We start from the raw sequence: 9,452 nt of genomic DNA, 5'->3' as shown, positions 1-9,452 counted from the left end.
CTTTACGTGTATCCCTAGACTGCACTAGTAGCAGGATGCACGTGAAACTACAATCCTTTCTCCACGTTCACACAGGCTCACACAATCCTAAAGAACGTGTCCATATTTAGGGCTTTCAATTTTTTGTGCATGTTTGCTGTCTTAATTTCTTTAAAAATGGATTATATGTGCACATTGCTCTACAACTTGCCTTATTGATCTAACGCTATTTTTAAGAATTTTGGCGGGACAGGGAGGGTACTAGGTCATAGATACACATATAGGAAAACTTTAAAAAGTGATACAAAGTCAGTAAAATATCCTCACTCCCAGCACTGTCTCCCAGTCCTTTGCCCAGAGATAAACATCCTTTCCTCCTCTATTCTTTTAGATATAGGTGTATATGTATGCATATGTATATGCTCAAGCCCAAGAGGGATGTCGGCAAGCAACAACTGAAACTGATAAACTGTCCCATGCATCTGGATCTACGGAAAGATTTTTTTAAAAAATTTTTTTATTGTGGGGCGCCTGGGTGGCTCAGTCGTTAAGCGTCTGCCTTCGGCTCAGGTCATGGTCCCAGGGTCCTGGGATCGAGCCCCGCATCGGGCTCCCTGCTCGGCGGGAAGCCTGCTTCTCCCTCTCCCACTCCCCCTGCTTGTGTTCCCTCTCTCGCTGTCTCTGTCTGTCAAATAAATAAATAAAATCTTTAAAAAAAAATTATTGTTATGTTAATCCCCATACATTACATCATTAGTTTTAGATGTAGTGTTCCATGATTCATTGTTTGTGCATAACACCCAGTGCTCCATGCAGAACGTGCCCTCCTCAGTACCCATCACCAGGCTAACCCATCCTCCCACCCCCCTCCCCTCTAGAACCCTCAGTTTGTTTTTCAGAGTCCATTGTCTCTCATGGTTCGTCTACCCCTCCGATTTCCCCCCCTTCATTCTTCCCCTCCTGCTACCTTCTTCTTTTTTTTTTTTTCTTAACATATATTGCATTATTTGTTTCAGAGGTACAGATCTGAGATTCAACAGTTTTGCGGAAAGATTTAAATTCCTGGTGGAGAGGGATAAACCGTGATGAATTGATAGAAAGAAAGAATTTACATTTAAAAGGTCAAGAGAAAAAATGAGAAAGAAAATGTATTCATAATATCCTACCTGGCATATCAACAAATAAGATTCATATGTCATAAAGTGCTAAATATTTATGTAATAAAACAATAGACATTGACTTTTGGTTTATCCTAATTCATTAAATAATTATATTGGATAAGGGAAGTTATGTTTTAAGATATGTAAGAGAACTACATGCTATTTTTCAGAAATACAGAATTACAGAATTTAGAAATACAGAATTACAATTTACTATAAAGAAGTTGTTTCTGGGAGTCAGAAAAGAGTGAGGAGGACAGCTTTTCATTATAAGGCTTTAAGTATTATTTAAGATATAGGTATAAAGACAGACCCACACACATGCATACATGCACAGAAGCCTGTATTTATATTCCAAAGGGATCATCAAAGTGTAAGAAGAATTTATAAAAGTGATTCACTTTGCAACAACAGAATATATTTTGAAAACTTCAGTCTTCTAGCATTAAAAAAAGCTATAATCATCCTTGTGGAAAAATGAATAGAGCATTAATTTCCAATGTACATGATGATAAGCATTTTATGCACATCACTCCTGAGTATTTTCACAGCAAATCTACAAGGAAGATGCTATTATCTATCTCTATTTTACAGATGAGGGAATTGATAGCAACATATTGTTAAAATTTTCATATTTCATAGAAATTCTCAATAGATATTGTCTTATTTTAAAATAGCTTATTGAATTCTCTTTTCATTAATAAAATAATATGCACTATTCTAACAAGTAAGCAAAGAGTATGTAAAAAATGATTTAATAAAACTACAGTTTTTTTTTGGATATAGTTAAGTGTAGCAATCACTTTATTATTTTTCTGCTCTCTGCCTCACATCTAGGAAGATACTTCCTATCCTAAAGGCTTACTAGAAAACTCTACTAAATATTCAAGAATTAGGAAATCCCCATATCATATGCAAACTTCCTGAACACACACAAAACGCCATTATGGAAAAATATTTGATGAAAAAATCTTAAATTATTAATGAACTGGTATCAACACAAATCACAATTAGGCAAGATTTATCTATGGAGAGGCAAATATTTAAACTTTAGAAATTTAGAAAGGTAATATATTACATTAGCTAATGTATATAAGACATTTTTTTTCAGTCTCACTGAGTGCCAGGAAAACATTTGAGAAAATGCACTGCAGCAGTATTTACAATAGCCAAGAGATGGAAACAGCTTAAATATACATTGTTGGATGAAAAAATAAAGAAAATGTGCTGTGTTCATACAATGGAATATTATTCAGAGAAGGAAATCCTGTCATATGCTACAACATGTGTGAACCTTGAGGGCATCATGCTAAGTGAAATGAACCAGTCACAAAATGACAAATACCGCATGATTCCACTTATATGAGGACTCTAAAGTAGTCAAACTCATAGAAACAAAGTAAAATGGTGGGTGCCAAGGGCTGGGGGTAGGGTGGGTGGGGAGTTTTTCGGTGTGTGTAGAGCTTCAGTCATGTGGGATGAGAGGGGGTGGTTCTGAGGATCTGTTGCATGACAATGTGCATGTGGTTAATAATATTGTAATGTACACTTGGCAATTGTTGTCAGGATGAGTTTTATGTTATGTGCCTTTTTTCCATAATAAAAATATTTTGAGAAATATAATATCCATTTCTAATATAGAACTCACAGAATAGAAAGACCTTCCTTAATTTGGAAAACATTAAAAGGGCATTAAAACCTGTAGGAGTTTCCTGGGGCTGTCATAACAAAGTATTGCAGACTAGGTGGCTTAAACAACAGAAATTTATTTTCTCACAGCTTGGCGGTTAGAATTCTGAGGTCAGTGTGTCACCAGAGTTGGTCCCTTTTGAGGATCACGAGGGAAGAATCTGTCTTAGGCCTCTCTTCTCAGATTGTAGATAGTTGTCTTCTCCCTGTATCTTCACCTGGTCTTCCTTCTGTCCACATCTCTGCCCAAATTTCCTCTTCTTATAAAGATACCAGTCATTTGGATTAGGGTCTGCTCTGTTGACCCCATTTTAACTTAATTACCTCTATAAAGACCTTATCTCCAAATACAGTCACATTCTGAGATACTGGGAGTTAGGGCTTCAACATAGGAATTGTGGAGAGAGGGGGTGGTGCACATTTCAGCCCATAACAATCACAAATGGTTAAGGACTGGAACAACTCCCAATCTATATGAGACAAGGACAAGGATAACTGCAGCATCATTAATGTTCCTAATGACAAAATCATCTGCTCAGGAAATCCTGGAGGTTCTACTCACAATTTGATTTCTATTTTATTTATTTTTATTTTTTTAGAGAGAGTGCACAAGTGGGGGGAGGGGCAGAGATTGAGGGAGAGAGAGAATATCAAGCAACTCCCTGCTGAGCACTGAGCCCCACACAAGGCTCAATCTCACGACCCTGAGATCATGACCTGAGCCAAAATCAAGAGTTGGATGCTCAATCAGACTGAGTCACCCAGGCACCCCGTCACAATTTGATTTATAATCAGTAAGCTCATCATGGTGACTGCATACAAGACCAATACATAAGAAGCTTTTTATATCTGAGGATAACACATTGAAAATGTAATAGATAAAAAGAACTCCTTTATTAGATCTACAAAACATGAAAAATATGAAGCAAAAACTTAAGAAATACTCAAATAGGAAAAAAAAAAAAGAAAGAAAGAAATACCCAAATAGTAAAGGGAAAAAATGTAGCTCCCAGTTTGGGACAAGATGGTATAGACTCACTTTTCCCTGTTTCTCCCTGCTAAACATAATATAAAGCCTTGGAAACAATTCAACAAATAATTGTATGAAGACTAAAAGATGGAAAGAGGAAGGTGGACTGGCTAAGGACCTCAGCACTTGAGGAATGCATTACACAGTAAGAAGTTTCTTACATTTTATTAAAATTTTCCATTTACCCAATTCTGATCACCAGAGATGCCTGCAACTTGGAATCACCAACAGACCCAGGCAAAATAAAAGTCCTTAGACAAGCATGTTCTCTCTGGCTAAAGGGTCAGGTCATGGAAAACTCAGCAGGACAGAAACATTTTTTACCATACCCACCCTACCCCACCCAAACTCTGTGCTGTCAGTGAGAACTGAGTGGGGAGTATAGACACCTATTTCCTACCATCAGCATCAGGCAGCCCAGGCGGGCACTTTTTTACCTGCTGACTTGGTCTCTACTGATTCCCTGATTCAGCAACAGCAAATGCCCAGGAAGACACTTTTCTGTCCCACCAGCAGCATCAACAAAGTGGAAGCCAGACACCTAGACTCTTGCCACCCTGGGCAACAGCAGGCATCCCAGGTGGGTGCTTTCCTATTCCACTGCAGCATCAGTGGACACAGAGCTGGGAGTCTGTTTCTTTGTCTCCCACTGGTGTGGTAGAAGATAGCTGGATCAGTGTCAGGGGAGAATGAGTAGGAAGTGTGGTCATTCACACACACACCCCCACACACACCAAGTGGCATCAGCAGGCAACCGAGGGTTGCATTCCCTTTCCCAGCTAGAATATCAGTGCAGATGGAATGAGAGTCTGAACTTCCATTGCCTTCCAGTGGTGGCACGTGGCATCCCTTATTCTCTGAATTAAAGACAGAGAAAAGATCTTGGAGAGGAAGGAACTGGAGAAAGAACATGCCAAAAGTAGATTTCAGATCAGAGTAAATTACTAGGGACAAGGGAATTACTTGATAATAAAAGAATCACTCCACCAAGAAGACAGGGATTACAACAGAGAATCAAAATATGTGAATCAAAAACTGATATATCATCAGTTGTACACTATAAAAAAAGATACCACATTGTACAACCTAAATATGTACAATTTTTGCTTGTCAATCATATCTTAATAAAGCTGGAAAAAAGAAAGAGAAATGTATCAAAACAAGATGGTTTTATTGATGATAGATGATGGCTATATGCTAGAACAAACAAGTATAGCAAAACATTATAATGGTAAAATCTATGTGGTGAGTATACAGGCATTCACTGTAAAGTTCTTTCAATTGCTGTATTCTTGAAAATGTTCATAATAAAATCAAAATCTAAAAAAAAGTACTAATATAACTGGAAGGAAAAATAGAGGGATCCAAAATTATAATTGGGGACTTCAACACCCTCCTCAGAAATTTATGGCACTATTAGACAAAAAGTCAACAAAGATATAGAAGAACTGAACAATGTCATTAAATATCAGTATCCAATTAACATTTGTAGAACACTCAATTGACATTTATAGGACACTACATCCAACAACAGCCGATACACATTCTTACCAAGTTCCCATGGAACATCCACCAAGATAGAACACATACTGGGTGGTAAAACAAATGTCAACAAATTGAAATAAATTGAAATCATACCAGGTATAGTCTCCAACCATAATAAAACCATCCTTAAATCAACAACATAAAGATAACAAGAGAGTCTCCAAATAACTGGAAATTAATCAGCCCATTTATAAGTAATTTATGGTTCAATAGGTACTCTCAAATGAAATTCTAAAAAAGATGAAATTACATCAACATGGATGGAACTGGGGGGTATTATGCTGAGTGAAATAAGTCAATCAGAGAAACACAATTATCATACGGTTTCACTCATACATGGAACATAAGGAATAGTGCAGAGGAAATTAGGGGAAGGGAGGGAAAACTGAATGGGAAGAAATCATTGAGGGAGACAAGCCATATGAGACTCTTGACTCCAGGAAACAAACTGAGGGCTGTGGAAAAGGAGGTGGGTGGGGGGATGGGGTAACTGGATGATGGGAATTAAAGAGAGCAGGTGATATGATGAGCACTGCGTGTTATATTCAACTAATGAATCATTGAACATTATATCAAAAACTAACGATGTACTATACCTTGGCTAATTGAATTTAAATTTAAAAAAAGATGAAAATAACACAACATATCAAAATTTGTGGCATGCAGATAATGCAGTGCCTAGAGGGAAATTTATAGCACTAAATGCTTACATTAGAAAAGAAGAAATGTCTGAAATCATTAATCTAAGTTCCCACCTCAAGAAATTTTAGAAAGAAGAGGAAAATAAACTCAAAGCAATCAGAAGTAGTGCTCACTTTGGCAGCGCATATACTCAAAGCAATCAGAAGTAAGGTAATAATGACAATAATAACGTCAATAAATTCTAAAACAAATGCAATAGATAATATGAAAAAATGATAAAACATTAAAAAGGAAATAAAATCCATGATTAAATAAAAATAAACTGTATTTATCAATGGTTTATAATATTGTAAAGAATTCATTTTCACCCCAAATATTTGATTCAATGTAATAAAGTTAGAATAGAACCATAATGTAATTTTTAGATGAAGATGTTGATTCTCAAATTCACAAGGAAGCGAAATTTTTCTTTTTTCTTAAAGATTTATTTATTTATTTTTGAGAGAGAGAGACAGAGAGAGAGGGCACGTGCATATGGGTTGGGGAGGGGCCGAGGGAGAGAAACTTCAAGAAGACTCTCTGCTGAGCTCAGAGCCCCACACGGGGCTTGAGGTGGGGCTCTATCCCAGGACCCCGAGATCATGACCTGAGCCAAAATCAAGAGTTGGATGCTTAACTGACTGAGCCACCCAGGCACCCTGGAAGTGAAAATTTTCAAAGAAAAATAAGAACTTTTTTGTGGGGGCGGGGAATGAACAAGGGAGGATATGGAAAAAGTAATATACCACAACATTCTCTAAAGTTTGTTATGGGAGGAAAACCCCCAACAAATTGAAGAGGGATATGGAGGTTCCAGAAACAGCCCCTTGTATATATGGAAGTTTAGTATTTGATAAATTTAACATTTCAAGTAAGTTGGAAAATGATTATTTAAAATTGAGGAGAATCTATGACATCTTTTAAAATTTGGCTAATGTCTGCATTCAGAGACAGTTTTAAAGCTAAAATTTAAATTTAAAAACTTTTCTAAAATAGTTCAAATACAACATGGAAAAAGCATGTATAACTTAGATATTTTACCCAAATATGAATCTTTGTACTGTCAGTTGATGAAACAAAACATAGAAGGTACAAAAGAGTGGTCTGAAAAGTTCTTAGTTAGGGAATGAGTTTTCTGGGATAGAGGAGTGGTTGAAGCAATAGAGGACATACTGTGTATTCAGTGGTGGAAGACGTGGCTAGATAGAGTAGCAAATCCTCAAGGATAGCATTAATCTGAGATGGAACCCCAACGGTGAGTCTTGATCACTGAGGGTAGATGTAGACAGGGACTCTTAAAAAGAGAGGGGGTAATCCCTTGATAAACAGAGGTAAAACAATTTTGATTGTTTTCTAATATCTGAATGAATAAACGTATAATTTTATGTATCTGAGTGGTTTATTGTTCCAAAGCCTAAACATGTGATGAGACTTAAGAGATAAAACCTGAATGCCTATTTCCCCTGGGGCCCATTTAAATCTGAAAAACTCTTAAAGAGTAACTGGAGAGGAGGCTTCAGGGGTCTGCTTGGACAACACCACAGGAGGAAATGTGGACCCCCAGTTCTGCTCCCAAGATCCAGCACAGAGGAGCATCTGCATAGATCTCCAGCCAGAGAGGGAACAAGATGACACCTTGAGGTTTGGGATGTGGGCAGAGGTCCTTGGTACCAGAACTTACATTTCCATCCTGCTAGCCATGAGCTGCGCTATGGACATGACAGATTGCCAGGTTTCCCACACCTAACAACTTGCTCCTGCCCAGGAAGACACCCCACCTCATTTCCTGCCTTATCCCCCCACCACACACAGGAAGGGGTAAAGGGTGTGGGGCTGCCCTGGTGGGATCACAGTTGTGGCCTGGCCTGGACTGACCTGTCCTGGGCTGCCTTGTGTTACCTTAGGGTACCCTGTGCCGAATGGCCAGAGGTGTTAGAAATAAGGGCTGAGCCAGTGTCTACAGTGACTGATAAAGTTCTCACTCTTGGCTCTCCTGAGGCCAGAGCCTTGGAAAGTGGGAAATGACGGGACCACATACATGTTACTCTGTTGAGCATCTCTGGTCAAGTGAACTGGATGAGGGGCTGTCTCTAGAATGTGGGTGCCTGATGACCAGAATTCTGTTGGGTTCTGTCACCAAGGAAATGAGGTTGCTTCTTCAAGATTCCATTTCCTGGGCCCCTTCCTTCACTGAAACCTACCCAAAGCCTCCACTAGACCATTGACTGCTTACCCTACTTGGCTGTGTTATCTCCATAACTGTACACAAATATCCACCACAGCTCGCCACACCACACGCTGGGAATGTAACCAGGGTCCCAGCTTGGAGGGGACAGAGCTGAGTTCAGTCCTCTTTTTTTCTCTGTCAGTTCCCTGTCCTGGAAAAGCCTTTGTGCCACTGGGAGCCTCTCCACTCTCCCAACCTGCACATTGGGGTTCATGCTAGTAACCACTTCCTTTTGACATCACCAGGTGTACATGAGATTATATCTGTAACACCTGGGGGTTGGTGACACATGTATATGATGAATAAACTCAGAAATGAGAATTACAGGAAGGGGACATAGCACAGAATACCACTCAAAACAGGCCTGGGTTCCAGCTCTATCATTTACTAGATATTTGACCTTGGGCAAGTTACTTACCTTGTCTGTGCCTCAGTTCCTCCATCTGTCATTGGCATAATAACAAGAATACCTACTTTGTAAGGTCATGGAGAGTTATTAAAGGGGTTAATGTTTGAAAAATGCTTGGAACACCTAACATACCTGAAGTGCTGTATCTGTATATTATAAATAAAATTTATAAATTCGTCTGGCACTGACTTTGTAAATTCCAGAGGGCAAGAACTAGTGCCTTAATGTATGTAGAAAGTACTCCATAACAAAGGATGGATATATGAATGAAAAACATTTATGAATGCATTACCTATGTTACGCACGTCCTCCTGATATTCCCAAGCAAAATCACACCCAAACATACCTGCTCTGTCTGACATCCTCTTCTCTGATTCTATCCAGGAATCACTGGGGCTTCTTGGACTCTGCTGACCCTGCACACTATAGATTCTCTCTTCTGTGTCAGCAAATCTTAGTTCTTGTCCAATCCCAGGGCTTGCACCTCAATCCTTCTCTTCATCTGGGAGAGAAGGGTCACCCCCAGAGCTTGGCACACACACACACACAGAGCATGAACCTTGGAGAAAATATTTCCTTGGCCTGTAGCAGGTAGAAGAATGCAGTGGCAGAGTGGGATGTTGGGGAAAATCCTCCAGGTGTTGTCAGAGGGGATTTGCCAGCAACAACCTGTCTGGTTGGTGGGCCTTGGTGGCTAAGTAGTTGGGAGGGCTGCCATGTTTCAGAAGTCCT

Source organism: Halichoerus grypus, chromosome 1 (genome assembly GCF_964656455.1).
Source record: "Halichoerus grypus chromosome 1, mHalGry1.hap1.1, whole genome shotgun sequence".
In the NCBI taxonomy this organism is placed as follows: Eukaryota; Metazoa; Chordata; class Mammalia; order Carnivora; family Phocidae; genus Halichoerus; species Halichoerus grypus.
Note: the sequence above shows the minus strand (reverse complement) of the source record.